The sequence below is a fragment of the Balaenoptera ricei genome, chromosome 2 (genome assembly GCF_028023285.1).
Source record: "Balaenoptera ricei isolate mBalRic1 chromosome 2, mBalRic1.hap2, whole genome shotgun sequence".
In the NCBI taxonomy this organism is placed as follows: Eukaryota; Metazoa; Chordata; class Mammalia; order Artiodactyla; family Balaenopteridae; genus Balaenoptera; species Balaenoptera ricei.
The window spans coordinates 46,655,403-46,682,168 of NC_082640.1; the positions used below are offsets into that span (position 1 = coordinate 46,655,403).

General features: G+C 37.4%; 1 long non-coding RNA gene across 1 annotated transcript; it reads right to left on the reverse strand.

The window, feature by feature from the left end:
* Positions 1–554: 554 nt before the first annotated feature.
* LOC132360341 (uncharacterized) lies at positions 555–21,995 on the reverse strand. The gene is made up of 5 exons (XR_009501078.1): positions 21,434–21,995; positions 17,649–17,834; positions 16,068–16,194; positions 947–1,174; positions 555–838 (listed from the first exon to the last, which is right to left on the reverse strand). It is a non-coding gene; the product is annotated as an uncharacterized LOC132360341 (long non-coding RNA).
* Between the last annotated feature and the right edge of the window lie 4,771 nt (positions 21,996–26,766).

Below are 26,766 nucleotides of genomic sequence, written 5' to 3' on the forward strand. Positions count from 1 at the left end.
TTAAAAAAAAATTTGCCTACCTGGAATAAATGCATCTGTTCCTGAGAAAGGGAAATCAGGGGTTTTTTTTTCTTGCCCTCTTCCTCCATCTCTTCTTCAGTTTCTATATCTCTCTCTCCCTCTCTCTCTCTCTCTTCTTGATGTAGAGGAGGATTAACTCCCTCAGGTGAAGATGGTGGTGATGAGAATGATGATGATGATGATGATGATGATGATGGTGATTGGGTCAAGCTGATGCTAGGATATTGGTTTATTCCCTAAAGGGTCTGCCCTGGGCTTTGGTTGCTAGGATGGTACAAGATTGAAATTTAATTTCAATTTTTTGATATCATAGGAAATAAAACAAGCTGACTATTTTGTTTAAAAATTGTTTCTATAAGGAAAAATCAGAAATGAACAAAATGATTTACGTGCAAAATTAGACATCATTTATAATTTTTAAAACTAGAAAAACTAAAGAACTAGAAAAAATTCAATGTTCAATGATAAGAGTTTAATAAATTAATATAATCTATACATATGGAATATTCTATATTTATTCAAAATATGTTTACAAAGAGAACATGAGATAAAATGTTGTGATATGTTATTAATTCAGACATCAGATTACAAAAAATATCTAATTTTAATTAGATAAACACTATATATATGTACATATTTGAAGAAAAGATAATTAGAAAAACATTAACAGTAGCTAGCTCTGTCTGATTGTATAACTGGTGATTCCTTTACAGTTTCCTAATTCTACCAGTAACATGGAATTCTTTTGTAATCAGGAAATAAATTCAGGTTTGATAAATGCTTGTCAAGCGCATGGAATTTCATCTTGCAATTCCTCCTAGAAAAAAAAAAAAAATTTAATATTTTTTTGGCATTTATTGCTTCATCCCAAACACTGTTTCCAGGAAGGAATCTCTGTCATCCTGTAGCTAGTGTTTATTCATACCTCTTCACTCTTGCACCCATCAGTCTGCCTTCCAAGAAACATCCTTGATACAGTTCAGTGCATTGAGAAGAAAGTAAGCTTCAGAACGAGGCAGATCTGAGTCTGAATCCATTTTCCCATATTTCTTAGCTGTGTAATCTTCAGAAAAGTCTACTTTCTCTGAGTTTCAGCTCCAGGATTTGGTGAGAATTAAATAGGGTTGCATATGCAGAGCAACCAACACAGGCCCTGGAATACAATACATTAGTCACTAACACAGGTCATTACTTCCTTCTGCCTCTCCTTCTCTCTGCACCTGTCCAAACTTACTGATTTTTCAAGTTCCATCTCCCATTCTAGTTCAAAATCCTTCATGACCCTCCCTGGGCAGCATGGTGTCAATTTCTAATTATGTTTTCTGGACAACTCACTTAGCACTTATACACAGATTCATGCACTTAGTGAGTACATGGCAGGTCTCACCACCCAAACAGAAGAAGCAACCCACTCATCGCATCTAAGGCTCTCATTTATTATAAGCTTTCAATCAGCAGCTTACGATGCAGAGCTGAATCTTATCAAGTTGAGTTTTGAATGCTAAAGTAAACTTATGAGTCATAATATGTGACAGAATAGTAAAAACTGCAGTCTGCAGTCATGTTTCTTCTTGTTTCACCTGGAACAGGCTGAAAAGCTATCAGTGGCCCATGGGTGGTACCTGGTGGCTGGATCTGAGTTGTCAAGATAGGATGTCACCATCCAGAGGGGCAAGAGGCCTCAGAAAGCCCAGGAATAGTCCTGATTCTTGTCAGACTGTGGAAAAGTGCTAAGAACATAAATTGGTGAGAGCATTTGATAAGGTAAAGTGAAGTACTTGGGTCCTACAGCCATAATTTCTTCTCTAACAAGTCCGCCAGTCAAGTAGATTACTTGGGAGCTTGGTTTCTATGGTAAGGAAGCAGAAAAAAGAGAGAGAAGAACAGAGGCAAACAGTAATATCTGTCTAAGGTGTGTTTCTATTAGTACTTTTCTGTCTAAAGTTATTGACATGCCAAATCTAATGATTAAATCCCAAGCTTTAGGTCCAAATGCCTGAAATGCCCTTATTTTACTTCTAAGAAGTTACTAGTTCTTTTATTCTCATACACTTACTTGTCTTCCAAGCAGTGAACAACATAAATAAAGCTATTTTTATATTTGATAATTTAAAGCCATCACTTAATAATATATCTTTAATATAAGATTCTTCTTAGAGATCCTTTCAAAGTCTTATTTTTCTTTCAAAGTCTTATTTTTTATATTCAGGAGAAAACAAACTATATTTACCTCTTCCTGGTGGTGTCTAGAATGTAAATAGGAATAAATATATAGGTAGGAATCATGTGTTGTGCTGTCAGTTGAGACTGATTTCTTTTCTTCAAAAATTGAAATAAAAATGCACTAAGCGGTGCATTGGAAGAATCCCTTTTTATTACATTGTCCCCATGAATGAAAGTTGAATTGTTTGGCCTCAGTTAATTTTTTAGGAAACTTGCAAATGAAGAGGAAGGCAAACTTTTAAGAAACCTTTGGTCATAAACATAAGATTTTGATGCCAGAGAGTAATTAGTGCTTTGTTCCTCTTTTGAATAGCAAGGGAGGGAAGGTTTTTTGGCTCTCTCTCATTCAATTCTATTGACCTGCCAAAATTTTATAGAATTTAGTAACATCTATTATTTCTTTTTACATATAGTTATCCCTGTCCCTTACTTGTATTATTGCCTGTTTCTTCTTTGCTTTTTTTATTTTGCATGTCATAAAAATGCTGAATTTGTACAACTTTCAGGTAATTATTTTTATGAGCTCACTGCAGGTTATCTTCAGTGCTATCACAAAGCCTTCCAGTGGTCAATGAATCATACAGAATATTTCATGATTCCTCATGCAGGATTGCTGCAGAAGCATAGATCAGTCCGTAGAAATACTTTTAAAAGTTGGGAGCAAAGAGCGTTCTTATAACATTGTTTTTCTAATTATAAAAGCAGTACACACATTGTGAAATATTTAGAAAGTAGAAAAAAAAGCGGAAAAAAGTAATTAACCTCATAAATATTTTTAATATTTTAATTTATATCTTTCTGTTATATATGCTAACATGCACGAATGTAGAGTTTTGTACTCTGATTTATTTTCACTTACGTCAGAAAGAGAATATTTTCCTTTGTCACCAAAGAGTTTTCAAAATTATTTAAGAATTACTTTTATATCATTGTCTGAATAAACTATAATTTAAATTGATATTGACTTTTAGACTATTTTGGGTTTTTACCTGAAAAAAAGCCTAACATAGGAAAACAGAGAGACATGATTTTATGCAGTTTAATTTGGTCTGGTTACACAAATTCTCCTTTCCCCACCCCATGCCTGAGTCACACATAATTAAGATTCTTTTCTAAATTCAATGAGTTTAAAAAGTTTAATGAGCCTTTTCTGAAATAACAAAAGATAAGATTCAAGTTAAAGAAAAGCACCTTATTCACAGGAGATGATAGTTAAATGGTAAACAACAGCTGTCACTAAACTGAGAGCAGCTAGGAAGGGTCTGTCTTTCTATAAGATGATTCACAAACTTGAACTAGAACTTCTGAACTCTAGAACAGGGGGTTCTGTGGCAAACTATGGCCCAAGGGCCAAATCCAGGCCCGTGGCTGCTTTTGTGTTACCCATAAGACAAGAATAGTTTTCACATTTGTAAATGGTTGAAAAAAATCTAAAGAAGAATGATATTTTGGGAGGCATGAAAATTATATGAAATTCATATTTTCATGTTCATAATAAAGTTTTATTGACATATAGTCAACACTCATTTGTTTAAATATTTCATTGGCTGTTTCACACTATTAACAGCAAAGATCAGTAGCTTCTGAACAAAGCACAAAACTATTTACTATCTGGTCTTTTACAGAAAAAGTTTTCAGAAAAAAGAGTCCTGCTCTAAATGATCATCAGGTTTTGAGTAAAGTAGCACTAGAAAAGTCTAGGTTCATTTTCTTTCCGTCCTCACTCTGAATCCCTGTCCTTTTACTTAGCAGTATTATTTGCTCCCATCAGGGAAATAAGGATTGTCAGTATTCATTTGCTATCAGAGTTGCCTTTGAACATCAGGAAAGCCGCCATCTTGTTTTTGTTCACTTCTCTAAAGCTTAGTGTCTGCCACATGAAACACAAGTAAGTTCTTTAAACTTCTTGTTATCTTGAGACAGGGCAAGACCTTTACCCAATTTATTTAGTTATGGAGGAGAAGAATGAAAGATTGGGTCCTAAGTGTTATTCAATGGCATGACATGGTTTTCCCTGGAAAGCAGCCAGAACTGATGCTTATGAGGTGTTTGTCTGATGAACTGTACCCCTGTGACACTAAGCAGAGCCTGGAGGAGGTGGCAGTCCATCTTTCTAACTCAGGTTTGACTTACAAATCAGAAGAATGTGCAAGGTCCATGGAAGCCAGACCCACCCCTGAGACAGTCTAACAAGGGGGCAATAACCCCTGCTTGTTGAATAACCGTTTGGAAGGTGGGATGATTTGGATTGTTGTTGAAGTGTATTATAAGACTTTCGCGAGAGCAAAATAGACCCTAGGTAACTGCTGGCTGTGATGTTTGCTTTAGTAACAGGAAGTATGGGAAATAATTATTAGCCAATGTCTATAGGTTACAGAGAAACTTTCTACATAAAGGAAGCCATATGTTGAATGTATGGAAACTTCCAGCACAGCTGACATAAACAGAAAAAAAAATAACAAAAATGTTGGGAAGTTGAGAGGAAGGGAACACTGTGTCAAAATGCCTCCAGGGTAAAATTCCACATTCAGAACAATAAGATGAGCCCAAATATTTGATAATTAAATTCTCTTATAATAGGATTTTATTATTTCAGAAATCTGGATGTACCATGAGTTACTTCCTGCTACCCCAACTGTCCTCAACTTCAGTTTTACAGTCAGATTGGAATTGTACATGCTCTGTACAAATTCATGAGGCTCTAAGAACTGATTTTCGTTCTGGCCATGAAAACAAATTCTACAAGAGTGTTTGACAGTGTTTACAATAAGTAAAATTCTGGGTATCTAAGGTCAGTATGAAATGTAATGACTTTGCAAAGACACAATTGCCTTGTATGTGTTACTACATTAAATTTAAGTGACATTTTAGTTTTTCCAATTAAAAAAGTAGTATATTTATTATAAAAAATTTTTTTAAAAAAAGAAATTTTAAATGAAACCTCCATCATCTCTCTACCCAAAGACAACGTTACTTAAGGAGTGCTTCCTTTCAGTCTTTTGCTGTGATATTTTTTCACTGTTCTAATTATACTCAAAGTTCAGTGTAGTCTCTTGCTTTTTCACTTAACTGCATAATATAATTTCCATATAAGACATTTACAGTTATCTTGAAAAAGCCTTAGGGATGGATAGGTAACCTATTAGAATGTTTGGATATTAAGAATAAAATTAAATTCAATACCCCAAATCACATTTTCTGTAATCACAGAAGAAGCAAAACTTTTGTAACTTTCTTTTTATCTCATGAATTCTTTTTTGGCCAAGATCTTACAGTCTGGGTGAAGACCAAAACAAAACAAAACAAAAGTGGGGGAGGAATAGGATGGGGAGAAACCAAAAAAAAGGCAAGAAAAAATGAGAAGGAAGAGCCAGAGAATTGAAAAGAAAATATGCCATTCCCGAAATACATCTGGTCCTGCTGAGAGTAATAGTGTTTGTGTAAATGTGTAGACAACTCCCTAAGCTGAATTTTTTAAAAGCCTACCTCTTTGATACTTATTGCATTAATCCCATGATCCACACAATTGACATTCAATAAAGAAAAGTGGACCCAGAACAGAATTCATTTTTTAAAATACTTAAGTCTTTTAAGTTAATTTTGTATTTCACGTTTTCCCTTCTTATTTCAATATAGGCAAATTAGATATGGAAACAAGGCCATGCCAGAGTGGCATGGCTGGTATTGACCTGGCGGGGAGCCGTCTCCTTGCAATGGGTCACACAGCGTGGCTGTGGCCAGTCTCAGGAGCAGCACAAAAGTCATAGGATCTGATGCCAGAAGGCAGAATTCCTTACACTCCAATTCCTTACACTCCAATTACTTACTTACTCTCCAATTCCTTACACTGCCCAAAACAAGTTTTTCCTTGAGGTCTTCTTTTTGTGAAATCTCTGTACTAGGGCTGTGTGTGTCCATGATACAAAACCCCAATGCCACTTGCCCTCTTCACGGGAACCAGGAGAGAAAGTAATCCGAGCTTTTCTTGGTCTACCTCAACACTGAGACATCATAACACTGAAGTGTAGATTTATAGCATGCTTTATGTATATTTTCTTAGTCCCAGGGCCCCCCTTTTCACAGATACATACACAACATGTCATGTAGAAAATATAAATCGTTGATGGTATAGGCACTTTCTTCCTTTTTAAACCTTTCCAAAGGTCTTTTTGTTAAATACACCCAGATGCCGTTTGACAGATGAGGGGCTAATTGCTCTGTGAATTACCTCTATCGATTCCTGTTTCATGTTGAGCCAAACAAACAAAAGATATTAATGCTTTGAAAAAAATGAATGATGACCTTTCTCTGCAAACACAGCTTGCGGTCTCTGATTATTGGTGATTCCAGAGAGCAGCGGTCAATGGCAATAGCTGTAACGCTATGATCACTATAATAAGCTTGCCTGACCTTCTCTGCCATGTTAAGTGGTTTAAATTTATTTGCCCAACAACAGAAGAGCTTTCATTTAAAGTCACAGAACATTCAATTCAATTTAAAGACGTAGTGTCTTCTTTCCTCTCCTTCCTTTCCTGTCCACTTCCCCACTTCAAACACCTCCATCCCAAGTTTCTGAATTGTTTTGCCACTGCAGAATAACCACTTTACTTGTGAAACCCATTCCTTCAGCTCTTTTTGGAATCTGGATGCCATTTTCTCTTTTCATTTGTTCTTTCTTAAGACGCTAGAACATTTTGTTTCTGTCTCTGTGTAAGTTCATTTTTGTGGATCAGGTTTGGTGTTCTAGATAATATGAGCTGTATAAGAAATCAAAAATGCATATTATCTAGAACATCAAACCTGTATACTGTATAGCACGGAACTCTACTCAGTATTCTGTAATAACCTATATGGGAAAAGAATCTGAAAAAGAATGGATATATGTATATGTATAAATGAATCACTTTGCTATACACTTGAAACTAAAACAACACTGTAAATCAACTATACTCCAGTAAAAATCTTTTAAAAAAATTCAAAGGTAGAGAATTGGTAAAGATGAATGCCTTTAATACACAAAATCTGAACTCTCATAGGTAAGGAAATTTTCGGCTGTGTTAAATGACAATAAGGATATAATCAAAGGAAAAAACAGAATGAATGGTGATGCTGGGTAATAATTCTAAGAAAACCAAGAAAATTGTTGCTCAAATAAATATTTAGAAACATTCTCATTTAAGAAAAAGAAGAAAAGGGGCTTCCCTGGTGGCGCAGTGGTTGAGAATCTGCCTGCCAATGCAGGGGACACGGGTTCGAGCCCTGGTCTGGGAAGATCCCACATGCCGTGGAGCAACTAGGCCCGTGAGCCACAATTGCTGAGCCTGCGCGTCTGGAGCCCATGCTCCGCAACAAGAGAGGCCACGATAGTGAGAGGCCCGCGCACCGTGGTGAAGAGTGGCCCCCACTTGCCGCAACTAGAGAAAGCCCTCACACAGAAATGAAGACCCAACACAACAATAAATAAATAAATAAATAATTAAAAAAAAAAAAAAAAAGACCTGTCAAAAGCTGAAAACTTTAAAAAAAAAAAAAAGAAAAAGAAAAAAAGAATGCAAGAGGGTGTAGTCCTAAGCTCACTAGCCTGGGAGCCAAGAGATCCAGTTCCATTTTTGTCCTTAATTAATGAGACTTTGAATCAGCCTTTTTTGTTTTTTACCCCCAGAGCATGCTCATCCAACTTGGTAAATGCGGAGGACAGGGCCCAGTGACCTCAGAGCTTCTTTTCAATTGAAACATACTAATTTTCAAGATATCTCTACTTAAAAAAAAAAAAAGAAAAAAACCAAAAAACTCTTTCATGTAAATAGCAAAGTTGTAACTTGGCAGTTAAGAAAACATGTTTGTGGCGCCTTTAAGGACTTCCTGAGCTTTTGTCAACAAAACTTCGTAATAGTGAACATGAGTAAACCACAAATGGCTAAAGCCTTGAATGGTTAGGAAGTGGATGCAACCCCCCTTGGTTTAGGTGGAAATCTCTTGAAAAGGGTACCCCTGACACTTCCACCACCAGTTTCCTGGTAAGAGACAAGCCAAAAATACCAAGGAAGTAGTTCTCCTTAGAATAGTTTGGTCCCTGTGCTATAAGATTAAAGCAGGAAGCAAAGAGAAAAACACCACAAATAATCAAAAGGCTTCCTGCCTAAGTTTGACATTCTCAAGAAGTGAGGTCTGAATTTAGATAGAGAACTGGGTGATTTTTAAGGTGACTTTCCTTAAACATTGTCTCCTCAAGACAGTGACCAATAAAATCACCGAGCCATTCTTGAGCTATACCTGAGTTTGCCATGTTAAGAACCTCATGGAGTATAAGAAAATGCGAGATATGGTTCCTGATCATGTCAGATTCCTTGCTCTGCCCTCGAAGCACCAGGATCTTTCTCAGCAATAGGATATTTGCAAATGCTGTGTGCTTTCTCAACATAGAATGCCTTTCCATACTTCTACCCTTCAAAATCCAAACCTAGGGGCTTCCTAATCCCTACTTACTCTTTAAAATTTTTCTAGGCTTATCTCTCCTCTGCCAGAATGCCTTCCATAACACACTATGGGATTCATCATAGCACCGAGAATATACTTCCATCTTAGCACTTTGCAAATCTATATGATTTGCTACTCCTTTGTCTCATTCCCCTAAAAGTTCACCCTTTGTGTCTCAGGCTGTTGTCACAGAAGTTGGGTCTTATTAGGTGTCCAACTGATGCTGGAGGATGGATAAGTGACGGAACGAATGAGTCCTACTGTATCAGATAACTATTGCTGTAAAATAAACCACTCTAAAAGGCAGTGGCTTTAGACAGCCATTGTTTATTATCACTTGTGAAGCTGTAGGTCACCTGGCACTTGGTTGATCAAAGCCGAGCTTGGCTGGGATGACTCAGCTGGGATGACTCCATTATCTATGTTTTTCAGTTTCCTCCTGGAACCTGGTATGTGCTCCTCAAGGCCACAGCAGAAGCACAAGAAGGAAAGCAGAAACTCCCAAAGCCTGCTGAGGCATAATATCATTTCCACCTTGTTCTTTTGGCCACAGCAAGCCACATGGGGAACCTAAGTCAAAGGACAAGTCGATATACTCTTCTCCTTTAGTCACATGACAAAGTCACATATTAAAGGGTATGGGTACAAAGAGAGATGAAAAATCAGTCTCAGTCATGAATCCAAACCCATTAAGAAGGAAATACTGACAACCATGTTGAGATAGGAGTAGAAAATTGGTTACTCATCGTTAAAGCTATTTGGCCAAACTCCAGTGTCATCTCCTTTATTCTCATATCACCAGCCCATAGCCCAACCATTTAATGACCTATGTGGTCCATAAATGTTTACCAAATTAGATTGGATCATTGATAGTAAATAGAGTAATCAGAATTGGAAGAATCCTGATATCTTTATTTTTAATATATTTTTTTAAATTAAAGAAAATAGGTATGGTGGTCAGATGTGTTATGAATACAAAACAAAAAGCTTTAAACACAAAATGTCCTTTATGAGTGAAGACACTTTTACACCATATTTCACTATGGAAGATGGTTTAAAAACGTTCAAGGCCCTAATAGTAGCTCACACAATAACCTTCTTTTCACTTTTAAACAAGCTTGGAGAAATATCCTGTAGGCATTGCTGAGGCTTCTTCTTTAGAGAGTTTCCGCTCAATTCACTGCGTTGGTGTTAAACCTCTAATGTCCAGGCGTTGATTTACTAGGAAGAGCATAGTTCACTTAAAAGCAGAAAAAGCCCTGGCAGTAATCAAGCCCTGTGAATTCCTGGCCCTTTTCCTTGAAGGCCCAGTGGGGCCCACTCAACTGGGCCAACCCCACACCATGCACACTGGATTGGTGGTCCTCTTATCATAGAAAATTCCACCAGAGCAGCCAAAAAATACAAAAGGAAGCACACAAGAAAAAAAAAAAAAAAGTGAAAATAATATACAGGCCTGTGGATTGAGTTTTATGAAAAGAAAAAATAAGGAGGGGAATTTTTCTTAGCTCTTTTTCAAAGTTCATTGGACAAGAAATAATGGGACAAATGGCTTATCAAATATAATAGCTTTACTGTTTTTAATGACACTACGAGGACAGCTTTAAAATGTCTCTCCTCATTTTCCCTTATAATCAGATCATTTAAATGTGACTGTTTGATAAATAGAATCATACATTTTCCCACGATTTTGCGTTTCATTTCCTATGCTGAAGAGTTTGTATTTATTAAAGGTATGCATATCCAAATATTCCCAACATTTCTTTCTTGCTTGACTTTAGTTTGTTAAAATGTATGGTATCAGAACCCTGCCCTATAGCTGAGAAACATGAAGTTCCTGGAGGAAGCAGGATTCTTACAGTTGTTGTTTTTTAAACCCACCAACATTTCAGAATCTAGTCCTTCCAGTTTCAGAAAAGATGAATGAAAGAAGAGAATGTGCTTTCTTGCTTTGCCCTGCCCAGTCTCCTGGATTTGTCTGTGTGTTTCAGTATGTAGAGTCTTCTTTACATGGGAGCAGCTCCAGTGTTTTAATTTCTCCACATTTCTGCTTATAATTCCTCTCCATTTTCTGCTAAGAGAACTTTTAAGTAATCAGCTGAGAGAGAGGGTAAATGTCGAATCCTGATACCATTTGAGCAAAGGAACTGTGACAGAGTTCTCATGGCCATCAGTAAAATTCTGTCCAATGTGAGCCTGCACCTAGGAAATGCAAAAATCCCTAATAAATGTCAGACAGGGCTCAACTTCTTATCTGTTGTCTATGAAATGTTAGAAAAGAAATGAGTTTGTTGCTAGGAATTGATATGACACAACGTTCTCATTCATTCTTTTCTGTTCCATCATTTACTCTAATGCTGGGTAAGACACTCGTTGAAAATGTGGGCAGGGGACAGGGAATTGCCAGAAATGGGAAACCATGCTGCTTTACAAATATTCACAGCTGCAGCTTTCTGTAGCCACGCTCCATTTTCCAGTGGACTTTAAAAAGACAAATTCATGTTATTTTGCCATAAAAGGGAATCAGTTCTTAAGTCCAGCTTCCCAAAGACCTCAGACACGAAATTACCACAGCACTCCCTAAGGTCCAGAGTACAGAATTTTCCTCCCCTCCCACATGCCTATCCCTAAGAAAAGAGTTTTCCCACTAGATAAAATAATTAAAAGCATTCTCAGAATAGAAAACAAAACATGTATGGCTTGGACATGAGCCTATTTTCAGGCATAATCAATTTATTGCATATTTACAGTTTGGTATTCCAACAGCTGTGAAACTATTATATGTGGGATTTAATGGCTTAGAGGAATCAATAAATAAAGTGTACAAGAGTAGTTGTGTGTGTGTGTGTGTGTGTTTTGTTGTTCTGCCTACCTCTGATTTGTAAACCAACTTCACGGAGAATCCTTAAAAGGCACGATACGCCAGCCCATGTGAAGTCATGGGTTATCTCTGAGCTGGAAACTGGTTTTTTAAATCCTGTCTAGGTAAATTACCTTTCCAGTGCAGGGTATTTCCTTTTAGGAGATTCCTTGGGGAGGGCCTCCAGGGAACTGAGTAACTTTTTAATGGTTCACTCAGATTAAGAGGAAGGAAATGTGAACTCCTCTCGGGGGAGGCACCACACTCTAGGCTGTCTGCATCCTGTAATTCTTCCCAAGTCCGTGAATCATACTTTTAAGACGCCTTTTCAAGGGCATTTGCCTTCCTTTAAGAGAAGGCCAACACAGAAAAGACAAGGTTTAAAATAGGTCTCAATCAAGCTTTAGCCATAAAAACAATTGCCTGATTCTCCCCGTGTCTGTCCAGAGAAGGTCTCTTTGCATCCTTTACCTGCATGCCGCCCCTCACCTTGCACAGTACTTGACTGGATTGCTTTTACACTTATTTTGCTTTCAGAATTAAGGTGATTTCTAATATCATCTAAGAGTCTTTGAGTTATAATTCTGGACCATGTTGTCCATTACAACCAGCCTCTGAGACTGATTTCACTTACGCTGTAAGAATTTGAAGAAATGAGCTATCATAAGAAGCTTTTTCCGAGTATTTTTAGATAGAAATCTGGCTTTTAAAACCATGTCTTTATTTAATAAAATATCTTGTATGTAGGCAAATATAGACTATGTTTGCACCTTTTCCCAAAAAGCATGAACACTTCTGAAAATAGTGTTGGCACTGGGTAGATTTGAACAGGGATTGAAGCATGAGATCATTCAAAATTTCTGTACAAGAATGAAGTAACAAGAGCATATTTCTAAAAGGCAATATCAATTGTATTGCAGTATCAATACTATTGCAATATCAGTTACTCAGTGAATAAACTATATTTTATTGATCATATACTAAACAGCAACTTCTAATTTTTTAAGCTACTATAGAGAATGGAAAAGCCCTATAAAAATATGCAAAAGGACAAATGTGCAATGACAAGGTATACTCATGTGAACCCTAATGTAAACTATAGACTTTGGGTGATAATAATGTGTCAACATAGGTTCATCGATTGTGACTAATGTATCACTCTGGTGGGGATTTTGGTAATGAGGGAGGCTAGGCATGTGTGGAAAATCTCTGTACATCCCACTCAATGTTTCTGTAAACTTAAAACTACTCTAAAAATATGAAAATCTTAAAAAAAAAATCCAAAATTAAATTCAAATTATATTAACAGAATGCTCTGTGTTGATTTGTATAGATCTCCTATACAATCCCCTGTTTGTGATTTCTTAATTTAAGAGTCTCTAGGAAATCAACATTTATTTATTTGTGTGTGTGTGTGTGTGTGTGTGTTTTGTTGGCTGCCTCTCTATGGGAGCCAACTGGTACTGACTTGAACTCATATGTTGCAAAATGTAACCTGGGCTGAATAAGGTCTATGTAGTCTTTATGTCCATTTAATGTGAATGTTCATATGTGTTTTTGCAGACATATTCATGTATGCCACTCCAGACCCCACTGGTGATGGGGGGTAATGTATGGATATATGCACCATGTTACTTCCAAAAATCCTAACAGTTCTGACTTATGAAACACATTTTACCCTAAGACTTTTGAACAGGAGATTGTGGACAAAATACATTGAAAGACAGAAAGTAGGAAAGGAAGAAAAGAGCAGAAAAGGGAACAGTTGAGTTCTATTTTATCCCTTCCCTGATTTTTTACGAGATTTGAGTCCTAGGTGTCCATGCAGATCTCCCTTATTATAATGGTCACTTTTTATTGAAATTTATTGTATGGTTCATTGCTTTAGAATAAAAGGACAACAAATATGTCTGAAAGCCAAGTGTACATTCAATTTTAGCAAACTTAGGCCCAAGGAAATAGCCCAACTAATCATGTCTTCTGGGTTTAAATTTTAAACATTAAACTTATGTTCCTATGCATGTACCTCAACATGTTAAGATCCCATTAAAATAAAGAAGCCAGACACTTAACTGTGTGTTGAAGGCTTCCAAGCCATACTGCCGGCCAATAGATGGAGGTCCAAGTAACATTACACCTTTAACTCTGAAAGAATGTCCTAGATAAGTAATCATTCAAACATGAAGTGTGACTGGTTAAGTTTAAGTTTTAGAAATATTTTCTTTTCTCTCCTTTTGGTTCCTTTGCCCCAGTCTTCAGTTTAAATATCTCCTGTTTTTCTTTGCCAACTATTGGATTCTTCCATATACTTGCATACACTCCATACACACTGAACAATGCTTGAGGGGTGAGGGAGTTTTCTTAATTATCCAATCTTATCCAATGCAAGACAAAGGGCTTTTTGCATTTAACAACGTGCTGAAAAAATATATAATATTTTTAAAGACACTAGATTTTTCTTACCAATCTAGATTTTTAAAGAAATTTAATTTTTTATTTACTTAATCATACTGAATAATGCAATTAGTACTTTTTTTGAACATAAGAAACACAGCAATATGAGCAAAGATATTGAAAGATGAAGTGGTAGATTTTGTTTCTTTGAATCGGTCGTTGTTTGAGATGGCAAATCTGAGAGATAGCCTTCTCCATCCATGATAACTTCCGTGTGTTGTGGTTTTTGCCATAAACCCGAGTGTTTATGTGGTGGGAACATGATGGGAGAAAGAATTTAGACAAGTTCGCTCCCAGCCATCCTGAACCTCAGTGTCCTTCTCTGTAAGGTGGTAGTAACAATAGCTCCCTAACAGAACTAATGGGAAGATGATAGGAAATTTATCAGGCAAATTTCCTGGAGATCTCCATCTCTGGTAGCCTCTGCACAATAGAAATTGCAAGGTTAGCCGAGGGCAAAATTCTCCACCATCAGTTAATTTCATCAAATGTTACTATGTTAATTTTCTTTACAAACATTATTACTGACAGGTTAGTCCTTTCAGAGGGCCTAAATCAGGTGCTAGGGAGACAGTTCTGAATAAAGCAATGTTGAAGGCTTTGAAGTGTTTGGGTGTAGGAAAATTGTCTTCCTCATAAAATGTTGAATGCCTAATTCTGTGTGAAAGAGTAAAAAACGTGAGGCTTAGGACTGAAAGCATAAATTAGGAGTTTGTTGTTGAAAAGGAAGGAGGGAAGGAAGAAAGGAAGGAAGGAAGATCAAGGAAAGACATTCCAGTCTCCAAGATCCTCATTAAATTTTTTCCCGATGCTTGAGAATTGAAAAAAAGACATCACAGGCAGATTCTAATATTCTAAAACTGCAATCCAATTGCATAAAAGCATAAATTTAAATCTAAATCATTTGGGACAAAGTATTTAAATATTCTCTATTTTTGTTTAGCGCTGATATCTATAAAAATCAGTTCTGTTACACAGATCTATATAATAGAGATTATATATACAAATATTTTATTACTTATGCATAAAACATGATTTGTTGGGGGATATAAACTATGGCTTTCTCAGGTATCACTGCTACTTGATTGTTCTGAGTATTGGCTTTCTGACAGGGTTTGGAATGAAGCCATTTTTATTAATTTAGTTATTTTTGCTGATATAAAAGGCCGTCTATCATGTTAATGATGTATTGGTCTGCAGTCCCACCGAACAATAATTACAGAATGTTCCTAATAGTAAATCATTTGTCACAATCACAGCTCAGTACAACAACCTTTTGTTGAGCAGTGGAAGACATTATCCCAATAGCAATACACCTTTATGTGGACCCATTAGAGAAAGCTAACACCCAGTGCCCTGCAAATCCCTGAGTTTCAAGTCTGAAATGACCTCCCCAAAATCTCAGCTTGGGGATGTGCACATGCCCTGCTGAATTTCCTGCAGTGTCAGCCTATCTGATTAGATGGAACCAAAACATTCTGCTGAGGACGGAATAGGCTAGGTTCCAAAAGAATCTAAAAAAAAAAAAAAACAACTCTCCTCTGAAAAAGTGGCAAAGCGAAATGATCAGAAAGGGGAAAATGTTAAAGATTTTACTAAACTCTATTTTTAGGAAGAGCTGGACAAAGAAAGCTTCCAATATCCCACCCTGCCCCATCCACCCCCCCCAAAAAATTAGAATTAACAAGAAGGCATCAATATCTAAATTAAGTGAAAGTCACATCATAAAAATGATTAGGCTCTGTTTTGTAAAGAGTCACAACTTGATTTCAGTTATTGTTAAACAATATTTGTAAATAATAAAAGCAAATATTATTGAGTATTTCTACCTGCAGGAACTCTCGGTTTTGTTACTGCTATTCCTTCTTCTCTCTCTCTTTTTTAAGAAGACTTGATTTTTTTACAGTAGTTTTAGGCTCCCAGCGAAATTGAGGGGAAGGTACAGAGAGTCCCCATACACCCGCACCTCACACGTGCACAGCCTCTCCCCACTATCAATAGCCTCCACATTTGTTACAATTAATGAACCTACATTGACATATAATCATCACCCAGAGGACACCGCTTGCGTCAGGACTTCTTTTAAGCAAAAACTTTGAGATGAGCTCCATTTTAGAAACGAGGACACAGAGGCACAGAAGAGTAAAGTCAGCTGTAAACTGTGGAGGGAAAAAAGGGGGATTTCTGAGATTTTGCCAATTTCAAATCCTACCCCAAAATTGATTAACCACTGCTCATTATTGAGGTAACAGTGAAATAAATGGACATCATTTGTCCAGCACCCATACATTTATTGATTTTTGCCAAGGTGATGTCAACCACGCTTGTTGGGCAACAGTATCCGCCTTTCATAGACAAAGTAACCAAACCTCAGAGGAGAGGAAGCCAGGATTTCAATCAAGGTGCTTTGACATGAACCTGCACTATGTCATACTGCCTCTGTCCCCGGGATTCTGCAGGAAAAGCTGCCATGGAGCTGCTGACAAATAATTGAGTCATGGCTTGCTTTGCTGGAGTGACTGTGGTTTTTATAACATTGATACCCAAACCAGAAATCCACAGATTTTATTAAAAAAAAAACAAAAACTTTAAAGTAGATTTCTATTTTTAATTTTTCTAAATATGTGGATTTTTGGTTAGAAATTTTATTGAGGATGGAATGGAATGAGTGTATACATAGGAAGAGATTCTAAAATACTTATTCACTAAGCCTGGTGATTTGAAAATAGCCTAGCCTCAAAGTCAATTAAAACATAAAGGGTACGGTTTGGAGCAGGGGGAGCCATAGCTGTGAAATGCCTCTAAAAGACCACATAACAGAATAAAGAGGTTTTCCTTAAGCATCAACAATGGAAATTGTTTTAGAAGTGTACACAGAGGAAGATGGTAAGGAGTGTAAAGCCCATGCTTTCCAATTCTCTTTGGGTTTTAAAAAACCTCTAATAGAGCTCTTTGCCCCAAAAGTGAATTTGTGAGGCTCAAATTAGCATTAAATGGAATAATTTGCATGTACCCTCTCCCTTCAGATGTTTACCATGTTTTTTAATATCTAGAATTCTGTTAAAGGTATCTGAGGATTCAGCAAGCATGTCTTGCTTTGGATTTTCAGTATCAAATTCCAAATAATGATTACTTAGTATAGTAAAATGCATATTCCTATAAATTTTTGACAGCCACTGGTAACAGTGAAGAAGTCCTTGGGTGAAGCTTGAAGGCCAGTATCAAAGGACACCAGGGGACCAGAAGGATGGGTTTTGCCAAGCCTTGCATCCCTTTTCCTCCTGTTCACTAGACAGCCTGCCTACAGAACTTAACAGCATCTTCTCTAAGGAACCCGGTTCAAACACACAGGCATCCTTGATATGGGTACCGCTTTTCCAAAGGGGAGAAGATCCCTTAAAAAAATCAGAAGGCTTCCTCTTGCCCCAACCCCGATGTCCCCTACCCCTATGTTCTGTCCAGAAGAAAAATCCCTCAGCCGCAATGGTTGTTTTTATTAAATTCTCCTCAATAAAAAGCTCAGGCAGGATTTATTAGGTACTCAGGGCGGACGTTTAGTATTTCGCCAGTTATTAAGTGAAAATCAATAGAAAGCAAAGAAAATGGAACTCACTGCGCTGTTAGCGCACCGTTGTCGCCCAGATATTATGTCGGCTGTCTCGTAGATTCATGACAGACGAAAGAGGCCGGTAGAGAACTTTCTGCTTACATTGCACGCGCCAAAGTGGGGTTATTCATTAGAGCAGGCAGCCGGCCAGATGGATTTCCAGTTCAGGTTTACCATTTATCTTTAAAACGCCTGTATCGAGTGAGAAAGAACACTGATATTATGTGATATCAATGGCAGGTTTATGTATCTAAATCAGGATTTATTGTTATTTTGTTCCAAAGACCTTTTTTTCTCAAGAAATACCATTTCACTGGAAGAAAATAATAGCTAAAACCTTGTCAAAGATAACCTTTCATGCTGTCCGCGCACCACTAGCTGTAAAACAAATAGAACCCGGTATATAAATAGCTTTAACCACATCCCTACAAATCATTTATTCTGAATCTATTCCCCCCATTTCAATATGTGTGTATGTGTGTGTGTTTAAATACCGCAAACATGATTGTTGGTCATTTGATGTTTTCTTTGACAGGAGTTTAAATAATGCTAGCAATTGTTTGAGTCGTGTTTAAAAGGTTTAGCAGGTTTATGTCCTTTGGTGGAATGCTACTTTTTCAAAAAGCATGCTTCGGAAAAGCAAAGTGGGTCTGCTCTTATTCTTTTCTTCCCCCGCCTTAGAATAAGCTTTAGAGTCAAAAACACTGATCACTTTTTTTTTCAAACTATTTCAGGGTCTTCAAAAGCAGGGCTGTGTTTTCCTTTCACTTGAATGGATTTTTTCGATAGCCTCTGGGTTTTCGATTCCTTCTCATTTAAAAGCCAGTTTATAGCCAACCTGATCAGGTTGGATCTTCTGTCAGTCTTGCTAAGTAACTAAGCTGGCCAAATGCCAGGGTGAACCACTGTACTCTCTTTATAAATTGCTCGGAAGAAAGAATATAATCCATGTATTTGTAAAGTGTCATTAGTGGCACGATGATGAGGAGGAAAAACTGATATCTGGGTTTTGATTGAAGCAGTTGCTAATAGGAACTTGTGAACATATTTTTAAGCCTCCTTAGTTTTACTCTTTTTTTTTTTTTTCTTTATGTTTGGGAAAAGAGACTGCAAATTTAGCTCTGTGTAGACCAATATTAGACAATAGCCAAATACAGATGGTTACTTAAAGATCAAAATGCACTTAAGTGACACCAACTTAGAATAATTCTCTAAACATCAACTAAAGCTTTCTGCTTCTGTTGAACAAAAGTGATGTTATATTACAGAGTAAAAAAAAAAAAAAAAAAAAAAATAGAAGTATAAAAAAGATTAAGAGATATTTGTTTCTACTTATCTCCTTCTTTATCGAACCAGGTGAATTCATCAATTTTTACTAGAAATCCCTTCTTGTATTTTCCTATTTAGACATGGGCCCTGGTTTTTCTCTTTTTAAATGTGCCAACAAGCCAAACGGCATTTGCAACATAGATGCTATCCTCAAATAAAAACATGGGAGGATCTTTCTACTTTCCCTGTTTCTTTAGAAGGGTCATGCTTAACTTTTCCTGTGCATATAAATGTCTGTATGTATTTATGTGTATGTGTCTGGACCTGTTGATGGGGAGTCAATACAGAGCAATGTGGTTAAGAAGTGGGCTTGAGAACTACATTGCATAAGTTCAAATCCCATCTCTGTCATTCACTGGCCGTATGATTTGGGCAAGTTGTTATAGACTTGTACCTCAATTTTCTCATCTGTATAATGAACATAATAATCTTATACATTTCTAACCAGGAATAAATGGGTCAATATATGCAAACTTCATAGGTATTACTTGCCTAATATTAAATCTTCTGAATGTACAAAATCCAGAACATAAAGTTTCCCATTTTAATACTTTAGTTTTTTAACAAAATAGAATGTAGTCTCACTGGGGACTCAATGAATCCTCCATTTTACTATTTACCCATGTATTTGGACTCTGCAGAAAGATACAAAGTCTTAAGTTTCAGTCATAATGAGAAGCCCACTTAACCAAAATTTTGTATTAAATACATTTACTTTAAAAGAAGCTTTTTTGGTGGTATCAACATTCAATCTGAAATAATAACAACGATAATGATAATAGTCAATGAGGATAAGTAAAATACTGATTTACTAGTAGCTGTAGTGATACAGTAATCATGAGGCTTAATGTCTGAGTGGGGACCTACTTATAGATACTGTCTTAATTTGTTGAAAACAATGTCTGGTTATTTCATTATCTAACAATTAACATCAGTAACACATGCAGCTATGAGAAAGAACTGATACCTCTAATTAATATGACTTGGGCAGTCAGAAAACGAAAACATTGGAGCCAAGAAAAATCAAAGTCAATGACTCGGATCCCTTGCTCCTGTTCATCATGTCACTTGAACACTTGCCAAGACTGCTTTACTTTGACTTTACAGAGTTAACCCACTAGCCTTTCATCTTGCTTCCCCTCTGAACTTTAGGTTTCTTAATTGTACAGCGGGTATACTCTGCCTTCTTTCTTCTCACTCCAGTGGAGAGCTGAAGGAAGAGAGCGGAAAGCACTTATTAAAAGAAAACAACACTTCCTATAGTCAGCCTGGTGGGAAAATTGGTACAATTTTAAAACACAGTGCTGAAAGAGTAACTATTGTCTACTTTCATGCCTGTCCCTGGGTACCCCACATTCTTTCAACAAAATTGTGGGGGCATTAACAACAGGAGGTGCACAGTGTAAGTTCTGCAATGAGGCTCCCTGGCCTAGCATCCACTCTTCTTCAAGATCTGCAAGACCTGAGCTAGTGATTTACCTCTCTGTGCCTCAGGCTCTTCATTTACCCTGTTGAGATAACAACTAGTCCCCACTTACGTACTGAGAAAAATAGTACTTACTCTTGTATTAAGTGAGATCATACATGTAGATTACATAGAGTGGCACCTAGTAAATACTCAATGAATACTTTTCTTACGATTTGTTCTCTAAGGGGGCAATAGGATGCTGGTCAATACTCTGATAAGTCCCTGACCTCACTGAGTTCATGGTTGATCAGGAAATTCAGATAAGCACCCAGGCAACTTCCATATGGTAGGATATTGGAGAGGACAACCTAACTGTTCTTTAAGGCTCTGGGTGGGGGTAGGAAAGACTTCCTTGTGGAGGTGATATCTAAGCTGAAAAGTTAATGAAGTCGTAAGGTAGTGATCTTCTGATCACTGTAGACCTGTGATGTCCAAGGGAGATCTCTGCAGGGATGGAATGATCAATAGTGGCACCATCCAAGATGGTGGCCACTAGCCACATAAAATGATTGAGTGCTAGAAATGTGCCGAGTGCACACTCCATTTTCACTGTCATTTAATTTTAATTTTTTTAAATTTCAATAGTCACTTGTGCCTAGTGGCTAAAGTACTGGGCAGCATAGCTCTAGACAGAGGGGAAAACATATGTGAAGGTCCAGAGGTGAGGGAGTTCTTAAACATTGAAGACCTGATGTTTTGAAGAGCAGATTCATGAAGGATGAGATCTTTGGAAATTAGCAGAGGCAATGCATGGCTTACTGAATAGTTCAAGCTTCCACTGAGGGCCATGGAAAGCCATTGAAATGACAGTAAGAAGGACAGAGATATGATCAGATTGGCATTTTAGTAAAACCACTTCAGCTGCTGTTAGTATAATAGCTAGAACAATTAACATTTTATAGTTAAACTTTTCTGATAACCCCACCTCATTTAATCTTCCAATAAACTATATGAGATAGATCTATAACATCTCCTTTTATACATCTTTACTTACCTGTCTTCAGCTTAGCAACTTATGTTCATACCACGACTCCCTCCCAGAAGACAGACTTGATAAAAGTAAAACATTCACATGATATTTGTGCACAAATTCAGGCACGAGAATGTTTGATGCATCAATTTGGAAATGGCACCAGTTTACTTCCAAAGAAATATTTAAGAATCTTTTTCCTAAATGTGACCTGCTTTGGAGGTGCAAATCCATCATCTGCCCGTGGGCCCACGGGCTGCCCACCACTCCTGGAACATGAATTATCTCCTCCAGCTGTTGGTGGTGAGAGGGCTGAGCTTTCCCGTGCACACAGGAGCCGTGGTGATGATGGAGCGGCCTCGCCTTGCTTCACGAGCATTTCCTTTCACTCACACATCCATCTCCATCCTCTCCTCCCAGACAAGTTGAAAAGAGAACCCGGCCTAGACAAGGCTAGCCAAGGCCATATGCTGACAGCCCATGCTGACCTGACTCTCCATGTCAGGTCTGCGAAGATAAAAGATGGCACCCTTCCAAGTGGAAATGAGGAAGCAGCACAGCCTTCCCAGGCTGAAACCACCTTCTTCCCGTCACACACACACACACACACACACACACACACACACACACGAAACTTTCATTCAGCAATTCTTTCAGTTAAAACATTTCAAAAACACACTAACATCTAATTTTATTAGATCGAGTCATTTTCTCTCTCTCTCTTTTAAGGAGGATTATTCATAAAATCATCCTTCCTTAAAAAAAAAAAAAAGACAGGGAATGTAAATGCTGCACTAATTTAATTACACACTGGCTCTGTAAGACACTAATGTAAATATTCTGGTGAGGAGGCCTAAGACACTTGAAGTAATTACTTAAGGACTCCCTTTCAAAGAATCTCTCCCTTTTTTATTAAATGCCTTTTAACATTAGCACTTTCTTCCTGACAAATTAAATGAAATTTCATTACTCTCCCTGACTTAATGGCATGAGGCTCCTGCCGAGGTGTGAGTTAACCCTCCCTGGACAGCTGACAAGGGAGCCTCCATTCAGTCAAAACGCCAGTGTCCTAACACACAAGAGAAAGAAGGCCCCGAAGAATCCTTTGTGTTTTCAGCAGAGCATCCAGAATCCTTCATCTCTTCGATGTTTTTTCAGCTGTGAGCCTTACAAAAATCTAAAAAAACATAATATTGCTGTTTCCCAGTCTCCTCAAGTTCACAGCAAAAAAATTAAAAAATTAAAATAAAAATAATATCATCAACTGAGACCCCACGATGGCCATATCAAGGGCAATAACAATAGCAAACAGTTACAGATTATTTATTAAATACCTTCCAAGCAATTTACCTCTTTTAACTCATAAGCCCTCACAAAAATACTATAAGGTAAATACTGGTTTAACCCACTATCTGAAAGTAGAGCATTCCTATGAAAACTTTTGTAGACTGAAATAGTGTAAACTGAAGAGGCAATTACCTTAGGACACGACTTGCTAACGGATGTACAAAATACATCGAGATAAAGCCCAGATGCTCACAGACACAGTTCAAAGCTACGGAGCCTGGATGCTGAGATGCTGAGTGTAGTTCCTGGGGAAGGAGCTTGGGGGAGCTGTTCTCTATAACCAGGGTGTGGGCTGCCTCTAGAAGGGCTCTCTCTGCAAAACAAATGCTGAATACTAATTTCACTCTTTGTCTTTTTTTTCCTAAAAGCAAAAATTCTCTTCAAATTTCTTTCAGTTAGCGAAAACAGATAACTCGTGAAGTCTTTCATAAAAGTGAAATGGTGTAAAGCAAACTTTCAAAACTCGGGGAATACCAAAACTATTAATATTCCCACTCTAAATTGAGGAAATGAATGTCCAGAGCGGTTAAGCAACTGACCTGGGGTCACAGAGCTAACAAGCAGCAGAACTGAGATTCAACCCAATTGTGCAGCAGACATCACACACTTTTGCACATACAGCTATCAACCCTGGACAGACTCAGAATTATTCCCATATCTCTTTTTACTTTTGTGCAAACTGAGAATCATATGTTACACAACAGCCCCAAGATCCTGCATTGCATCTCTATCCAGGAGCTCATCCCAGCCGTGTCTTCAAAACAACTGAGCTTCAAAATTAAGTTTCCAAAAGGTGAGACCTGGAAAAATTTATTTCTAGACCTGCTTTATTGAACCTGTGAAGGAAAAAAGTATATACTAATTTAATCTTGAAAGAAAATAAAGGAACCATTACTTATAAGATTGAATTTATTCTTAATAGCTTAGGAATCAAGTTATAAAAGTTTAAGAAAATACAGAATAACTACTCAGGAACTATGGGCTGAGGTCCTTATCCTACAGGTTTCCATATGAACCGAGCGTAAATCCATGTCCCTTTTTCTTAAAGTAGTCAAGAAAGCTTTTAAAAAACAAATCCTGCCAAAATTGTTTTGTTTTGAGAGATACAGTGTGGTTGAGAATATGCCAGAGAAAAAATATTGAGATAAGGTTGACACTCATGAGCATGGCTTGGGGATGGGCTGCCTAATGGGTATCCCCAGCATTTTTTTTTTTAATATATATTTATTTATTTTATTTTTGGCTGTGTTGGGTCTTCGTTTCTGTGCAAGGGCTTTCTCTAGTTGTGGCAAGCGGGGGCCACTCTTCATCGCGTTGTGCAGGCCTCTCACTATCGCGGCCTCTCTTGTTGCGGAGCACAGGCTCCAGACGCGCAGGCTCAGTAGTTGTGGCTCTCGGGCCCAGTTGCTCCGCGGCATGTGGGATCCTCCCAGACCAGGGCTCGAACCCGTGTCCCCTGCATTGGCAGGCGGATTCTCAACCACTGCACCACCAGGGAAGCCCTCCCAGCATTTTTTTTTTTTTTTTTTTTTGTATCTTTTTCAGAAGAAATGGTCCTATTTTCTGTCCACCAAGTTTTGCACCTAATATTTTTGAAGACTACTTGTTACTCTTTGCTTAGACCTATCTTTCCTTCTCACTCTCATTTTGGGTTTAATTTTATCCTATCTTCCATAGTTTCAGAATGTTCTGGGTACTGCATAGGTTCATGATGAAAGAACATTCTATCTGGTCAACTTGCATTTCGAGAGACAGGGCCAACTTTTAATGAGAACACATTACGATTTTGCTTCCCTTTTCTCTATGTGACCCAGTGATATTTCTCTTTGGCTGAAACTGTTTTCTCGAAGCACAAGCCCTTTTCCTGTCCATGTTACCAGTAGCTCGAACTTCCCAATGTTATGTCCCATCTTCCCAAAAGGGTGTCCTTTCTAAGACCTCAGACCATGTGGAAGAAAAATAATCAGCTCCAAGTTCAGAAGACAAATGTTACAAGGGGGATTTTTTTTCCCTCCTCTTGGTTGTTCTTAAACATATGTAGTTTTAGGGATCAGTATGTCACTGTTTTGAAAGAAGCAAGGACTTGAATTTATTTTGGTGCAGTTATCAGATTTTGAGGAGCTGGATCATTTGTTTTCCTCTTGTGAGGTCCAGGTAAAACTTCATTCCCTCCATGGCCGGGTGCTTCTGACAAACAAAAATCAAGGACCCCAAATAAGTATTTTATCTAAAAAATGTGAGCTATCCCAAAACAAACATGAAAAAGCACAGCTGCCAAATTCCACAAGTAAAAAAGAGTTGAAGGTTGAGACAGCTCAGGATCTCGCTGGGGAGTAACGGGTGAAGTTTGGCCAGCTGCCCTTAAGGCCTTCAGGGACACTCAATCCAATTGCCATGTCTTAGCGGATGTGAATTTCAAGGTTACACCTGGGTGTTCAAGGGCAGGGCCAAGTGTAATCGGCACTTAGATCATAGATTAATCTTATTTGCCATCTATTAGGTTTGATTCCTCTTCCCTCTCTCCCTCCCTAAAGCCAGGATTATTGTGATAGTTTAAGATAATGGATTCTAACGGAAGAAAGGTCATGCAGGCATGGAGATTTGGAACCTTAAGATAATATGATTAATCTAAAAGCTTCTTTCTCAAAGGGGAGGGAGGGTGGCACTCTTCATATGTCTGATTGAGAGAGGAGAGCTGAAAGACCAAGAAAGAGCAACAGAAAAGGGAGTGCAAAGGAACTGAGTCCTTGTCAACAACTGCAATTAATTATCATTGTCAGGATGATCTTTCATTAGTTTTCACACTAATAAGATAGATTTGCCTCATGCCTGAAGCTGATAAAACCTTATTGGCAATGTTGATAAGACTATGTCAGTATGGAGAGGCATTCATGGGCATCTTCATCTTATTTTATTTTTCTAATTTTCCAAAACTAAATGACTCAGTGGATATTGCTAAACGTAACTAGATCTAGGTGCTGGGACCCTAAGGTGCTGGGACCCTAAGGTGCAGGAAAAGTCCTTAACACAGCGCTTGGCATAATCTAAGCAGTAAGTAAATGTTAACCATGGTTATAAATGCTACAAACACAGGCATGCATGTTATATATTTTAAAGTACTCAGTTTACTCCTATCCCTTTTAGTTATTTCCAGATAACCCTAGCCAACCAACATGGAGCGATCCATAGAAAGAAATTAAGGCTGATTATATTTATTTATTAACTATGATGAATCAAGATTCTAGGCTTCTAACCATTATTCTTGGTACATCTGAAAAAAAAAAATGAAACTTAAATGTGGATTCTCTACTGTTATGTTTTTCCATTCTTCTAGGAGAACCTGTTTTGTTTTACTCTTTAGTTATTGTAAGTGCTAAATAGTTTTCATCATTGTGGGTCACTGTTATTTTGGGGTTATTTAAATGTATAGAAACATTTGCATATCCTTTTCTTTATGTATATATATAAATGTGTATAAATATATATATATTTGCTTGATATACACATATTATAATGTTATATAACATTATATAACATTATAATATGTGTATATCAAGCAAATATGTATATTTATACACATTATATTATATACATATGTGTATATCAAGCAAATATATATATTTATATATATTATATGTATATATGACCTAAAATCATTTCCATTAAATTCAACTTACCCTTTTTTCCTCACTTCTTTTAACTAAATAAAAATGTGCTCTTGGATTTTTTAAGGCAAACAGCAGAAGAGAGGAATAGCCCTCCAGTATAGCTGACTCCCTCCCAAAGGCTCAGATTTGTAGCCTTAGGGGAAGAAATATGAGATTTTAATTTGTAATTTCATAAAGTTTCTTTCTTTTAAAAAATGGATCTCCCTTGATTCCTTCACAAGGAATAAAAGCAGGCCATGTGTTGTTTCCTTAACCAAGATGATGGGCAGAATAGAGAGGAGTCCATTCCTGGACATAGGGAACCCAATGCAAGGAAGGCATGCAGGGTGGCAACACAGTTAA